Here is a 16442-nt window from a genome sequence, read left to right as displayed (position 1 = left end):
AAACCCTCACCACACACAAAGCAGCAGAGATGACCCTGAACTCACAGCCTGAACAAACTCTGCTAATCTGCTCTGAATTTCACTCATTCAGGATGGATGCACTTTGCACATCTGTGATCCTTACATGGGTATGGTTCCATTTGATTGTAACATTTACATATGAAATGGAAGAGATCATGCATTGTGAGCATTTACAGCAGTTTTACTTTTTAGTGAATAAATGAGCTCATCTGTGCTATAAACTCATTCCCTTTGCTCTTATCATCTGAATTTCTTTCCTAAAGTAATTGTCAGCTTTGTTCAGAGTGATGCTGTGAGATTGACTGCAGCTGCTGTTTTTGTCTTTCTCACAATCTCTGTATTCATTCTATGAAAAAACTCATTTTTCCCACAAAAATATGGTTTTCTAGAAAACACAATCCTTCAGCACGGAGCCTTCACTCCCTCCTTGTTCTCCTCTGATTTCTTCATCCATTTCTGACATCATTCCTGTATTTCCAGAAAAATGTCCATTAAAACAAGGAAACAAAGTTCATCAGGATGTTAAAATATTGTCATAATAACATCTGTGGCACTTTATGGTTGTATCTGATGCTAAAACATAAATCATAAAAATGAATGAAAGCAGCATCTCCACTGAGCTAGTCAGTTTCACAAAACAAACTTGGACCTGGATCTCAAAGCATTAGTGCAATTCTTCAAATTATTTGGTCAGAAATCCAATCCAAATAAATCAGGATTAAGGGAAAACTAGACTGCAAGTATGTGGACTGGAAGACCCAGATCAGAAAAGGGGATCCTGGTCAGGGACGGAAGTGGGTCACAAATTGACAGGAAGGATGAACTGAGATGGAGACAGATGAGTGTGACAAACGGCTTCAGAGGCAGAGAAGCAGACTGAAGCTTCGACAAAGTACAGAACATGGAAATCAACAAACCTGATGACTGTGAACTTACTGAGTGGAACAATGGCTAAAGAAAGGAAATTAATGACAACATAAGAGTCAAGAAACAGACGTGGGATCAAAGTCACTAACAGGACCGACAGCAGTGGACCACTAACTGGACAAGCGTTCATCCAGAGCGTCTGGGATTCTGGACTTCTCTCGTTTTTCCAAACTCCAAGATCTGAAATTCCACAAGAAATAAGTTTTCTTTCCTCTAAAAAATGACCCAAGGCCACAAAGGAAATGTCTTTACTGTGTGCATCCATCCTCAGGAAGGAGTTTCCACTTTCTTTATTGAATGCATATCAACTTGATCGTGGAATTCTCTAGATCTTACTCTCACTGAACATTGGAAGAGAACATAAAACTTCTCTATATCGTCACTGCAGTCTACAAAGATGGTGTCTTTTAACTCAGTGACCTTGTAAGCAAAGCCAAGAGAGACGCCGACACATGCGACAGCAATCTTTCTGCAAATCTGCAAATAGAAAATTGATTCTTGAGTTCTTCAGGAAGACAGAAAGTTTTCGTTTTTGCCTTTGATTCAATATAATAACAATGCTCATCATGGAGAAAATGTGTTACATGAAGGCTGTTAGTGGAATTACATTCTTCCTGAAGTCCTCTGAATGTGATGCAGGCGTGTAGAAATGCCCGAAAGCATTATCACTTATGATGCAATCAAAACCAGCAGCAAAAGCCAGAGACTGTTTAGTCCTAATCCAGCTGAACTAGAATGAGCTCAGTGAGCTTTTCTGGCTGGTTTCAAACATAGACTCTCTAATTAAAGCAGTGAAGTGTCACTGAACACTGATGGCACATGTTCATGTCCATGTTCACCATTATTGAAACTGAGGAATCACTCTTCCCTCTCTTCTGGCACATTAACAGCAGAGAGTGAGAGGAAACACCGTCAGAGTTGTGGGAAACTCCAGGTATGACAGTGGATCTCCATCTGTAAGGATCAGCTCCAGCTAAACCAATCAGCTGGGCGTTTTTTTGGCTTGAGTGTGCTTCAACCAGAGTATCATCCACAGCAGGCATGCTGGGATATGTGTCAGCTGTGGGCAGAGTCTGCGTGTTTGGTCAGCTTTGGCAGCAGGAACAGGAGCAGGTGGAGCAGAGCACATCCGCTCAAGGCACACACGAGTGGTTGAGTCAGCCAAAGCCTCACATTATCTTCATCGAGCACATGACTCCATCAGCCGGGAATCTGCGTGTTGGTGCCTGAAAAGAGGCAGGCAGGCGGGAGTCTGGACTCAGCTGTGAGCTCCAGCTTGAGATGGTTGGCTTCAAGGTGCTAATAGAGATGACTGCTGTACACTACACACCCAAAAGTAAATTTTTTAATACACAAACGCTTTCACTTCAACAAGCATGTTCATCAGCACACAGCAGTAACATGTTTGTAGTGTGATGACATTGCTGTCTGACTAACATTCATCAGTGGCTCAGATCTGAGAGTCTTTGACTCGTCGACGGAAATATAGTATGTTTATTTTAATAGTAAGTTGTTCCTGAATGACAAACAGAAGTCATTTAAAAAATGTACACCCCCGGAGGCGCCGACACCCCAGGCCCGGCACCACCCACCCCACACAGAGAGAGAGGAGCCAGAAGGCGTCGCCCCCCCCCCGGAGCAAGCCCAGGCCCCCACCCCCAAACGCCAGCCCTAGAAGAGCTCTGGTCAGGCCTTGACGGGACCGAGGCAGCCAACCGGCCGAGGCAACCACCGATTGCCTCAGCGGAGACCCTGAACCGTCAGCCCCCCCGCCCCGTACCAATAATGGGCCCCCCCTCCGCCCCAGAACGCCCCCCCACAGGACAGGGCCGACAAGCCCCCCATCCCGCCCCACTCCAGACCCCGCAGCCGAAGCGGATGACACCCAGAGCGACCGGGGCCCCCGAGAGGGTTGTCCCGTCCCGTCCCAGAGCCAGGGAAGGGCCGATCCTAGCCCCAGGCGCAGATGGGCAGCCCATCCAGCGCCGCTGCCCCCCCCCCCCGAGCAGGGCCAAGCCAGACCACCCCCCCACCCCCCCACCACGCACCCCCACACCCAAGCCCAGAGGACCACGCAGCGCCCCAGCCCGCCCCCCCGAGGCACCGGACCCGACCCCCGACAAACGGAGCCCCCACCACCCCCGCCAGGCACCGGAGGCCCCGACCCCCACCCCAAGCCACGGCAGAAGGGCAAGGAGCAGCGACGACCAAGCACCCCACCCCCTAAGTCATGGAGTCAACCACAGGAGACCAGAGAGACTGAATTCTTTCAAAGTTACTTGAACTTTGGGCTGACATTTTTTCCAAGCTGATATGATCAAACAGCAGATTTCTGTGTTGATATGTTTATATTTTTCTTGTATTTCCAATTTATTAAAATAGTTTTTTTGGCAATACAAAGAGTTATGAAAATGATAGATGCTAATCCTTCTTCTATATCGATGGCACTCATGTCACCAAGCACACAAAGTGACGGTGAGGCAGTGATTGAAACCTTAAGCCAGACTGATAGATCGGCACATACCTGCTGCCAGAGAGCCTGGACAGGAGTGCAGAACCACAGTGCATGCATGTAGCTGTCGGGTAGATTACTATCACAGTGCTCGCAAATGTCTGAGTTACTGAGACCCATCTTGAACATCCTCTGTCCAGTGTAGTAAATTCTGTGAAGAGTTTTGAGATGGATTAGCTGCAGATTTGGACTTTTTGTCAGTTTAAAGGTGTTTAGACAAAGTTCTGACCAAAAACTTTCATCTGTGCTGATGCTCAAATCTGCATCCCATTTTGTTGTTGGAAGGGCAATATTGTTATCTAAATTACATAAAAGTTTGTATATTTTGGAGAGAGTTCTATTCATTGAAAAATTAATCAGAGAGGTAGCTACATCTGGTAGCTTTAAATCGTCGTCTTTATATTTATACTTTTTAGTAATACTTGATTTAAGTTGCTGATATTCCAAGAAGTTATTTATTCCATGTTTGTCTTGAAGTTCCTGGGGAGTTATGAATCTTCTATCAATACTTATGTGCTCTAGTTGTTTTATGCCCCCTGCTTGCCAAGCTGGGAAGGGAATCATTTTTTTGTTTATAAGGATGTCCGGGTTGTTCCAGATGGGTGTCATTTTGCACGGTTGAATTGATGATTTTGATATTTTGAGAAATTCCCACCAGGCTGTTAAAGTGGCGTGTATATTAATAGTTTTGAAACAATCATGTTCTTTAACTGTTTGGCTAATAAATGGTAGCTGTGACAGGTTGATCTTTCCACATAACGCCTGTTCCAAGTCTAACCATGAGTTGGTTTCTGGATTATTTTTTAACCATTTTAAGATGTATTGTAATCTATTTGCAAGAAAGTATTTGTGGAAATTAGGTAATTCTAATCCTCCACAGCTTTTTGCAGATTTTAAAGTTTTTAGACTTATTCTTGCAGGTTTATTGTTCCATAAAAAGCTTGATATGGATGAGTCTAATGTTTTGAACCATTTTAATGGCGGTTGTGTGGGAATCATTGAGAAGAGATAATTAACCTTGGCTAAGATTTTCATTTTAACCGTGGCTACCTTGCCCATAAGGGACAGAGGCAGGTTGGTCCAGCGTGTTAGATCGTCCTGTATGCTTTTCAGTAATGGGGTGTGGTTTAGCTGCACCAGTTCTGATAGTTTGGGGGGAAAAGTAGATACCCAGATATTTGATATTTCCTGTTTTAACTGGAATTGTGAGTCTTTGTTCCATATTCCTGTTGAGTGGTAATAAAACAGACTTATTCCAATTAATGGAATAGTCTGATATGGAGGAGAATCCATTTATGATCATTGCTGTTTCATTTACAGAATCTAAATTCCTCAAAAACAGTAATATGTCATCCGCATAAAGACTAATTTTATGATGGCTGTGTTTGGTTTTTATTCCTATAATGCTCTCATTCTGTCTTATTGCTGCAGCTAAAGGCTCAATGAATATAGCAAAAAGAGAAGGAGAGAGTGGGCAGCCCTGTCTGGTTCCTCTTCCAAGAAAAAACCTGTTTGAAGTCTGTTTATTAGTTCTAACTGATGCATTGGGGTTGTGATGTAATATTTTGATCCAATTGATGAATGCTTCTCCAAAACCAAACTTATGGAGGGCAGCAATAAGGAACTTCCAATTTACTCTGTCAAAGGCTTTATCAGCATCCAGCGATAGTACCGTCATTTCCTAGTTTTTAATGGTGGCAAAGTCTATTATATTAACTAGTCTACGGGCATCATCATCCGAGTGTCTGCCTTTGATGAATCCAGTTTTGTCGAAGTGAATTATGTGAGGAGAGATTTTTTCTATTCTCTGTGCTAGTGCTTTGCAGATGATTTTTACATCTGCATTGATTAAAGAAATAGGGCGATAGCTTGAAGGACTAGTGGGATCTTTGTCTGGTTTTAGAAGAAGGATTATGTTGGCTGAGTTCATGTTAGGTGGCATTGATTGGCTCTCATTAATAGATGTGACCGTTTTATAAAACGTTGGTGCCAGTTGTTTCCAGAATTCCTTATAAAACTCAGCAGGAAAGCCGTCAGGCCCTGGTGCTTTACCATTGGGCATAAGTAACAGAGCTTCATGAAGCTCAGACAGCAAGAGCGGAGAGTCTAAGTTTGTGATTTGATCCTCATTTAGCCTGGGTAGGTTTACATTATTGAGAAATGAGTCAATACTTTGCTCTGACGGATTGATGTGTGGTGTGTACAAGTTTTTATAAAAGTTTTCAAATGCGTTATTAATTTTGACCGGGTCATGAGTGACGTTTCCTGTTTGGTCCGTAAAAGAGGTGATTGATGATTTTTCTCTATTAATTTTAAGCTGATTAGCCAGAAATTTGCCAGATTTATTAGAGTTTTCAAATCTTTCAAGTCGTAGCCTTTGTATTTGAAATTGTGTTCGTTTATTAATGATGTCATTTAACTGCAGCTTTAAATTTTTCAGATCTCCCAGAATGTGTTCCTTTGCAGTAGCAGCATAAGCAGTCTCCAGGGTTTTGATTTTATTTTCTAATTCTAATAAATCTGCTTTCTCTTTGCGTTTTTTGTGCGTTGAATAAGAAATGATTTTCCCTCTCATGACTGCCTTTGCTGTTTCCCAAAGAACGCACGGTGGGATGTCTGGAGTATTGTTGAAGTCTAAGAAGGTTGTCCACTCTTTTTTAAAGAATTAAAGAAATTCCTTTAACAGAGACGTATTAAACCCCCAGGTTGTACCTGAGGGTGTGGATTTTTCCCCTAGAAATATTTACAGAGACTGGTGCATGATCACTGATAATAATTGGATGGATATTGGAGCTTTGAATATTTTTTAAAAGAGAGTTACTGATTAATAAATAGTCTAAACGGGAGTGTGAGTGGTGAACTGGAGAGAAAAAGGTGAACCCTTTAGTGTTTAGGTGACATGAGCGTCACGCGTCGCAGAGACCCAAATCATTCATGTACTGCTTTAGAATACTTGCAGACCACCATGTACGCTGATTTGCTGCTGTGCCGAGTCTGTCAAGTTCAGGGTCCAAAACAAGGTTGACGTCTCCTCCTATAATGATTGTGGAGTCAGAGTGAACTGAGAGTGAGGTGAAGAATCTGTGAAAGAAGGAAGAGTCGTCAACATTAGGGCCGTAAACACTCGCTATACAAAAGTCCTTATTCTGAATGGATATATTAATGATTACAAATCTGCCTTCTGGGTCAGTAACTGTATCCTTATGAGTAAAATTAAGATTTTTATAAATTAAAACAGCAACTCCTCGTTGTTTGGAGTTGTAACTGGCAGAGTATATAACTGGAAATTGTAAGCAGCACATAAGGTGGTTCAAAGAATTTGATAAATGGGTCTCCTGCAGTAGAGCTATGTCTGCTTTTAGACCATCCAAGTGATTTAACTCTTTCAGTCTCTTTGGCTCAGAGCCAAGTCCACGCACATTCAGCTAACGATGTCAAGACTGTTCATAACTGCTCTGACTGAAAAGGTGTAAAGCTAAGTAGTGCTTGTGTACCAGTCCGTGTGCGCGTGCCCTTATTGAGAAGCGCTGTGCGCGTGAACGTTTTCTGGCTATGTGAGCTGCGTGTCGCGTGCGTCCTATGAGAGCCTGTGTGAGGTGTTTGCAGTATGTCGGCGTGTGTGTGCGGCATCGCATGTGCACGCCCCTGTGTGCGTGCTCGCCCGTTTCGTGCATAAATAAATACTTACCGAGGATGAGTTGCTTCCAGGTGATTTACATATGATGAGGGGGGAGAGGGGGGGGGGGAAGAAAAAAAGAGATAGAAGGGAAAACGAAAACAACAACAAAACAACAATAGAAACATGAGTGGGACTGAGGTGAAGAAGAAAAAAAAGACTGTTTTCCTGAGATCGAGGTGTGGATTATTGATGATCCGGTTTTCCATTCATTGAAGTAAGTTTAGCGGGTTTCTTCTGGGCAGCGCAGATGTTCTCAGCGCGGATCTGAAAGCCTTCAGCACAGCCAGGGGGTGATCTCCGGGTCCCGGAACAGCCGGCCGTCCACGTAAAGTTTGTCAACGGCCACAATCGCTCTCGAACCAGCAGCAAGATGCTTCCTCCTCAGCGGGAACAGGATCTTCCTTCTACGGAGGATTTCTGCCGGGAACTGGTCATTAACGCTGTAATGCGTGCCTTTCAGTTCTCGGCCTCGGCCCTTCACCAACTCCTTCTGTTTGAAATGTTCGAATTTCGTCAGAGCAAAGTATTGACTCATTTCTTAATAATGTAAACCTACCCAGGCTAAATGAGGATCAAATCACAAACTTGGATTCTCCGCTCTCGCCGTCTGAACTTCATGAAGCTCTGTAACTTATGCCTAATGGTAAAGCTCCAGGGCCTGACGGCTTTCCTGCTGAGTTTTATAAAGAATTCTGGGAACAACTGGCACCAACATTTTATAAAACTGTCACATCTATTAATGAGAGCCAATCAATGCCACATAACATGAACTCAGCCAACATAATTCTTCTTCTAAAACCAGACAAAGATCCCACTAGTCCTTCAAGCTATCGCCCCATTTCTTTAATCAATGCAGATGTAAAAATTATCTGCAAAGCACTAGCACAGAGAATAGAAAAAATCACTCCTCACATAATCCACTTCGACCAGACTGGATTCATCAAAGGCAGACACTCGGATGATAATGTCCGTAGACTAGTTAATATAATAGACTTTGCCACCATTAAAAACCAGGAAATGACGGTACTATCGCTGGATGCTGAAAAAGCCTTTGACAGAGTTAATTGGAAGTTCCTTATTGCTGCCCTCCATAAGTTTGGTTTTGGAGAAGCATTCATCAATTGGATCAAAATATTATATCACAACCCCAATGCATCAGTTAGAACTAATAAACAGACTTCAAACAGGTTTTTTCTTGGAAGAGGAACCAGACAGGGCTGCCCACTCTCTCCTTCTCTTTTTGCTATATTCATTGAGCCTTTAGCTGCAGCAATAAGACAGAATGAGAGCATTATAGGAATAAAAACCAAACACAGCCATCATAAAATTAGTCTTTATGCGGATGACATATTACTGTTTTTAAGGAATTTACATTCTGTAAATGAAACAGCAATGATCATAAATGAATTCTCCTCCATATCAGACTATTCCATTAATTGGAATAAGTCTGTTTTATTACCACTCAACAGGAATATGGAACAAAGACTCACAATTCCAGTTAAAACAGGAAATATCAAATATCTGGGTATCTACTTTTCCCCCAAACTATCAGAACTGGTGCAGCTAAACCACACCCCATTACTGAAAAGCATACAGGACGATCTAACACGCTGGACCAACCTGCCTCTGTCCCTTATGGGCAAGGTAGCCACGGTTAAAATGAAAATCTTACCCAAAGTTAATTATCTCTTCTCAATGATTCCCACACAACCGCCATTAAAATGGTTCAAAACATTAGACTCATCCATATCAAGCTTTCTATGGAACAACAAACCTGCAAGAATTAGTCTAAAAACTTTAAAATCTGCAAAAAGCTGTGGAGGATTAGAACTACCTAATTTCCACAAATACTTTCTTGCAAATAGATTACAATATATCTTAAAATGGTTAAAAAATAATCCAGAAACCAACTCATGGTTAGACTTGGAACAGGTGTTATGTGGAAAGATCAACCTGTCACAGCTACCATTTATTAGCCAAATAGTTAAAAAACAGGATTGTTTCAAAAGCATTAATATAAATGCCACCTTAACAGCCTGGTGGGAATTTCTCAAAATATCAAAATCATCAATTCAACCGTGCAAAATGACACCCATCTGGAACAACCCGGACATCCTTATTAACAAAAAAATGATTCACTTCCCAGCTTGGCAAGCAGGGGGCATAAAACAACTAGAGCACGTAATTATTGATAGAAGATTCATAACCCCCCAGGAACTTCAAGACAAACATGGAATAAATAACTTCTTGGAATATCAGCAACTTAAATCAAGTATTACTAAAAAGTATAAAATTAAAGACGACGATTTAAAGCTACCAGATGTAGTTACCACTCTGATTAATTTTTCAATGAATAGAACTCTCTCCAAAATATACAAACTTTTATGCAATTTAGATAACAATATTGCCCTTCCAACAAAAAAATGGGATGCAGATTTGAGCATCAGCACAGATGAAAGCTTCTGGTCAGAACTTTGTCTAAACACCTTTAAACTGACAAAAAGTTCAAATCTGCAGCTAATCCATCTCAAAACTCTTCACAGAATTTACTACACTGGACAGAGGATGTTCAAGATGGGTCTCAGTAACTCAGACATTTGCGAGCACTGTGATAATAATCTACCCGACAGCTACATGCACGCACTGTGGTTCTGCACTCCTGTCAGGGCTCTCTGGCAGCAGGTATGTGCCGATTTATCAGTCTGGCTTAAGGTTTCAATCACTGCCTCACCGTCACTTTGTGTGCTTGGTGACATGAGTGCCATCGATATAGAAGAAGGATTAGCATCTATCATTTTCATAACTCTTTGTATTGCCAAAAAAACTATTTTAATAAATTGGAAAAACAAGAAAAATATAAACATAAGTCAACACAGAAATCTGCTGTTTGATCATATCAGCTTGGAAAAAATGTCAGCCCAAAGCTCAAGTAACTTTGAAAGAATTCAGTCTCTCTGGTCTCCTGTGGTTGACTCCATGACTTAGGGGGTGGAGGGCTTGGTCGTCGCTGCTCCTTGCCCTTCTGCCGTGGTTTGGGGTGGGGGTCGGGGCTTCCGGTGCCTGGCGGGGGCGGTGGGGGGCTCCGTTGGTCGGGGGGTCGGGTCCGGTGCCTGGGTGGGGCGGGCTGGGGCGCTGCGTGGTCCTCTGGGCTTGGGTGTGGGGGTGCGTGGTGGGGGGGTGGGGTGGTGGTCTGGCTTGGCTTGGGGGGGTGGTCCCTTTGCCTGTGCTGGGGGGGGTTGGCGGGGGGCCCTGCTCGGGTGGGGGGGGCCCAGCGGCGCCGGATGGGCTGCCCATCTGCACCTGGGGCTGGGATCGGCCCTTCCCTGGCTCTGGGACGGGACGGGACAACCCTCTCGGGGCCCCCGGTCGCTCTGGGTATCACCCGCTTCGGCTGCGGGGTCTGGGGTGGGGTGGGGTGGGGGGCTTGTCGGCCCTGTCCTGTGGGGGGGCGTTCTGGGGGGGAGGGGGGGCCCATTATTAGTACGGGTCGGGGGGGCTAGCGGGTCGGGGTCTCCGCTGAGGCAATCAGTGGTTGCCTCGGCCGGTTGGCCTCCTCGGTCCCGTCGAGGCCTGACCAGAGCTCTTCTAGGGCCGGCGTCTGGGGGTGGGGGCCTGGGCTTGCTCCGGGGGGGGGCGACGCTTTCTGGCTCCTCTCTCTCTGTGTGGGGTGGGTGGTGCCGGGCCTGGGGTGTCGGCGCCTCCGGGGGTGGGCCCCTGGGCTGGGTGGCCCTGGCCCCTTTGCTGGGGGTGGGCTGGGGGACGGCTGTTTGACCACCGGGGGACAGTCTACCAGCTGTCCCCAACTTACCCCCTTCCTTATATAACCTCATATTAGGGTGAGGGGGTGGGGGGTTTAGCCTGCGATGCGCCTTGGGGGGGGGCTACTTGGGAGTGGCCCCCCTCCTATGGTTGCCGTATGGAGTGGGCCCCCCCTCTTTCGGTTTTATTTGCACCTTAGACACGTAGGGTCCTTGGTAGGGGGGGTGCTTGGACATCACTGCAAGCAAGCAGCAGATGTCCTCCTGGCACCCTACCCGCCAATTTTAACCGCACCTTAGACATTTAGGGCCCCTTGGTGTGGAGGGTGAGGGGACATCACTGTGAGTAATCAGGAGATGTCCCCTTAGTGCCCTACTCGCCAATTTTAACTGCACCCCCCTTAGTACACACACCCCTCCCCCTTCAATATATACATTCAAACATAAACACACACACATGCACACAAACACCCTCTCAAACACCCATACACGCACACACATTTTACAAGGAAGGTGGGACCTGGGTCCATCTGTCCCCTACCCCGTCCCTGGTGGGGGGTGCGGGCCTCTTGGCGATGGCGGCCGTGTCCCTTGGGTGCCGGCTCCCTGGGCCCGGCGGTGCTCTCTCCGCGCGGTGGGGGGGTTCATATTACACCTGAGCCGGGGGTGTTCGTGTCCCTGGGGGGTGGGTCCTGGTCCTTGCCCCTGGGCGCTGGGCCCCGCCAAACTTCCAACATGGCCGAGCCTGGTCGGGCCATATTTATAACATCCCTTATGGGCCGCCCTTTTTTCCCCGGGGTTCCCCCCTCCTGGGCGGGGGCGGCGGGCCCCTGCCTTGCTCCTACCTGGACCAACCGTAGGCCGGGTGGGTGGCTGCCTGGAGTGCGGAGCGGGTCTCCCTTGGGGGGTCCTGGCTCGTACCTGGGGTCGGGGCGGGGGGATGCCCGGAACTCCTGGGTGGTGGTGGGGTGCTCGTCTGGGGCTGTGGGCGTCCCTCTCTGGTGGGGCCCTGCGTTGGGCTCTTCCGGCGCGGCGGGGGGCTGCTTTCCTGGCTGGGCTGGGGCGGCGCTCTCTTTCCCTCCGCGCCTCCCTGCTCTCTGGCTCTGGGGGCCTCGCGGCGGTCCTGCTGGCCCTGGCCTGGGTGGCGGTCTTGGTCGCCCGGGGGGCGGTTGTTCCCTGCCTGTTCCCGTGTGGCGCTGGGGGAATTCCGGCTGCCGCTGCTGCTGCGGCGGGGGTATGGGTGTGGGGGTGGCTGGGCGCTCCTCCTCCTTCTTTTCACATTCCACCATCCATTTTAGAAGAACATAAACACTCACCTGAGCACAGGTGTTAGCTCACCTTTGCACTAATAGTTTGCATGATTGAATGAATGAAAGATTTCACACTAGTTGGTTTAAAGGCATAGGTATGCGTTCGTGAACACTATCTGTTTTGTGTGCATGTTGACATGTGGACATTTCTGCGGCTAGCAGGTGTGTTGATAATATTTGAGTGTGTGTGAACAGGCCCCGCCCTTTTTGTACTACATTTGAACCGTACCGTAACGATAAACAACCAGTAAACCTGTCTGCTCTATGCTGCTTCATGGTCTTACCCCCCTTCCCCTCCTATTATCACCCTCCTACCCCCCCCTCTCTCTAACGTCCCTCTCTCTTGTTCCCCTCTTTCCTTTTCCGTCCGGTCCAACACCAAAGATTTTCAAACATGATTGAAATTAATAAAGTTTGGCCTCAATTACAAAAGGGGTTTATTCAGACATACCTTTGGTTTGTCTGAAGATGAATAACCCCTCTTGTTAGAATAAAATATGTCCAACACAAGAGGCCCTCAGCTCTCATCTGTTTGCCTAGCTGTTGGACAGGACAAGTTAAAAAAAAAAAAAAAAAAAAAAAAAAAAAAAAAAAATGAAATGTTCGAATTTAGCCACAATAGGACGCGGGCGCTGGTGGTCGGACCTTCTTCCTCCGAGGCGGTGAACCCTGTGGAAAGAGATCTTCTGCACCTCCTCGTTGGGGAGCTTCAGGTGGACCTCCTAAAAGGACCTCACAGTGGCCTCGGGGTCTTCTCCTGCCTCCTCTGGAACCCCCGCGACCACTAGATTGTCCCTCATGCTCCTCGACTGAAGATCCAGGAGGGTTTCCTTTATGGATCGGTTCTCCTCAGAGAGACGGGCGGTGTCATTGCCACGGATTTTGACGGTCTCTCTGAGGGCCTGGTTCTCCGCTGCGAGCTCCCGCACCTGCTGCTGGCTGAATTCCAGAGACTCCCGCAGACCTTGAAATTCTCTATGGAGGATCTCCAGCAGATTGAGGCGGCCATCAAAGCTGGAGAGCTTTTTATCAATCGAATCCAGGATATCACTCACGCCGCTGCCTGGAGAGGACGCAGCCCCGGGAGAGTCCTCAGGCCGTTCACGCTTGGCGGAGGGGGTGGTGGTGGCGGTTCTGGGCTTCACCATGTTGCAGGTATTAAAACACTCGTCAATGAAATTCTCCAGGTCCTCCAGGCTGACAAAAGCTTAATACTCTTAACAGGTTATGTTAGTTTGCAGGAAATATTTTAATATGGCGGAAAAATGAAACAAGATCGAAAATGTTTGTTCAAATGCTTACGCGCCGCCAAGTCGACTCACCACACTCGTCTCGCTGGGTCTCACGATACTACAGCATCACGTCCCTCTACAGCATCACGTCCCTCTACAGCATCACGTCCCTCTACAGCATCACGTCCCTCTACAGCATCACGTCCCTCTACAGCATCACGTCCCTCTACAGCATCACGTCCCTCTACAGCATCACGTCCCTCTACAGCAGGGGTCGGGAACCTATGGCTCGCGAGCCATATATGGCTCTTTTGATGGTCACATGTGGTTCGCAGACAAATCTTTAGTTATACTTTTTTTTTTCTTTATTAGACTAGTCCTTCTCGGGCCGATGCGATGCCAGAGGCGCGCAGTAGTAGCGGTGCTTGGAGAAAAAAATCTGCGCCAGTATGATCAGTTTACTATTATCTATTATTTCACAGAGTTTGTACCACCCGGAAACCAGTGAATTGACGTGCCTAAAACTGCGCGCTCCCGTCTGTCATGACTAGAACGCGGAGGAAGACCCAGATGCTGAAAACCCAGAAGGCAGAGGCAGGTGAGTGAAGAAGTTTTTATTTTCTTAATGTTTCTTGCGGTTGTTGATGGTGTAGTGGGTAATCGTGGCTGTGGCTCTCGAGTGCAGATCCAGAATTTCCAGAGCGGGGGCGAGACAATGTTCGTGGGCAGGATCTTGAAGCCTGGTGTGGCGTGGTGATCTTGATAAGCGTGGACGCTCGGTGGCGAAGCCGTGGTCTAGATGAGGACAGCGGCTGTGGCTCTCAGTGGCAGGAAACGTCAGCGGAGGAAGGCTGAGGCTGTAGCTGCTCCAGATGGTGAACTCAGAGGCTGAGGCTCTCAGTGGCAGGAAACGTCAGCGGTAGAAGGCTGAGGCTGTAGCTGCTCCGGATGGTGAACTCAGGTGACTCTCGTGGCGTGATAAGGTAACCTGTGTGCAGAGGACAAGACAAGGTTAACTTAGTGCAGAGACTAAGGGGCCAGACGTAGAACTTCAGGAGACAAAGGCACCGTCAGGGTTAACGGACTGGCGATGATTGCTGGAGCTGGGTCTCCTTAAGAAGAGCAGAGGCTTGATGAGGTGAGTAGTCACAGCTGAGGGAGATGAGCAGCAGCTGCTGGAGGGGGAGGAGTCTGACAGGCCACCATGACAGTACCCCCCCTCAACGACCGCCTCCAGGCGGTCCAGGGCGGCGATCCGGACGATCACGGAAGAAGTCGCGGATGAGGGAAGGGTCGAGGATGAGGGAACGGGAGACCCATGAACGTTCCTCAGGACCGTACCCTTCCCAATCCACCAGGTACTGGTGACCACGGCCACGGCGACGGATATCCAGGATACGAGAAGCAGTGAACGCCGGAGCCCCATCAATGATACGGGCGGGTGGTGGGGAAGCGGAAGGCGGGCACAAAGGGCTGTCCAGAACAGGTTTAATGTGAGAGATGTGGAATGTGGGGTGCACCTTGAGTGCGGCAGGCAGACGTAGGCGGACACAGGAGGGGTTGAGAATGCGGTCAATGACGTAGGGGCCGATGAATCTAGGTGCCAGTTTACGAGACGAGACCTGCAACGGGATGTTTTTAGATGAGAGCCACACCTTTTGACCGACCTGGTACGAGGGACCCGCCACCCTATGACGGTTGGCGATCCTGCAGTTGTCCTCCTTAGTGCGAAGCAGGGCCTCTCTAGTCTGGTTCCAGACACGCTGGCAGCGCTGGAGATGGTGCTGAACAGACGGAACGGCGAGGTCTAGCTCCTGAGCGGGGAACAGAGGAGGAGAAAAACCCAACGAAGCTTCAAAGGGGGAGATCCCAGTAGCAAGGACACGTGGGAATTGTGGGCATATTCTATCCAGACTAAGAAGTCAGCCCAATCGGATGGGTTCTGGGCTGCCAGGCAACGAAGAGCAGCCTCTAGCTCTTGATTCGCCCGCTCAGCTTGGCCATTGGTCTGGGGATGGTAACCAGAGGATAAACTGGCCGTGGCCCCCAGAGCAGAGCAAAAGGCTTTCCAGACGTGGGAAACAAATTGAGGGCCCCTGTCAGAAACGATATCTGTGGGGATGCCATGATGACGGAAAACATGGTGAACCAGAAGATCGGCAGTTTCAGTGGCAGAAGGTAACTGAGGTAATGGAATAAATTGGGCGGATTTGGAAAAACGATCAATGACCGTAAAAATAACAGTGTTACCCTTGGACGCGGGTAATCCAGTTACAAAATCCACTGCAATATGTGACCAGGGTCTATGAGGCGTGGGCAAAGGATGTAGGAGGCCAGCGGGAGGGGAGCTGGAGGCCTTGGACCGAGCGCAAGTAGTACAGGCAGCGACGTACTCACGAACATCCTTGTCCATTCTAGGCCAGAAGAATCTTTTACGTAGGAGGTTAAGAGTCCGGAAAACTCCGCCGTGACAAGCGACCCGTGAGCAGTGTCCCCAGGCGAGAACGTCAGACCTAAGTGAGGAGGGAACGAAGAGGACACCATCAGGACAGGAGTCGGGTTTAGGTTCCTCACCTTGGGCATTGATAACCCGGTTTTCGACATCCCAGGTAAGGTTTCCAACAATACAGGTGGATGGAAGGATGGTGGTAGGAGCCGAGGAGTCGTCAGGACTGAATTGGCGTGAGAGGGCATCAGGTTTGGTGTTCCGACTGCCAGGTCTGTAAGTAATGGTAAACTTGAATCTATCAAAAAATAAACACCACCGAGCTTGACGTGAGTTAAGGCGTTTGGCAGAGCGTAAGTAGGCCAGGTTTTTATGATCCGTCCAGACTATGAACGGTAGATCAGCTCCTTCTAGCCAATGCCGCCACTCCTCCAGCGCGAGCTTGATGGCCAGCAGCTCACGATTACCCACATCGTAGTTTCTTTCCGCAGGTGACAGTTTCCGTGAATAAAATGCACAGGGTTTGAGTTTTCCAGAGGAAACTTCCTTTTGAGAGA

At 47.8% G+C, this 16442-nt stretch overlaps 1 long non-coding RNA gene across 1 annotated transcript; it reads left to right on the top strand.

Annotated features, from left to right (window-relative positions):
* Positions 1-7656: 7656 nt before the first annotated feature.
* Positions 7657-9368, top strand: LOC144983779 (uncharacterized). Its single transcript, XR_013647586.1, has 2 exons — positions 7657-8233; positions 8421-9368. It is a non-coding gene; the product is annotated as an uncharacterized LOC144983779 (long non-coding RNA).
* The last annotated feature ends 7074 nt before the right edge of the window (positions 9369-16442 follow it).

The sequence above is a fragment of the Oryzias latipes genome, chromosome 14 (assembly GCF_053564925.1).
Source record: "Oryzias latipes strain Hd-rR chromosome 14, Olatipes_Hd-rR_3.1".
In the NCBI taxonomy this organism is placed as follows: Eukaryota; Metazoa; Chordata; class Actinopteri; order Beloniformes; family Adrianichthyidae; genus Oryzias; species Oryzias latipes.
The sequence above is the reverse complement of the archived record's forward strand: the minus strand, read 5'-3'. Positions and strand labels throughout refer to the sequence as shown.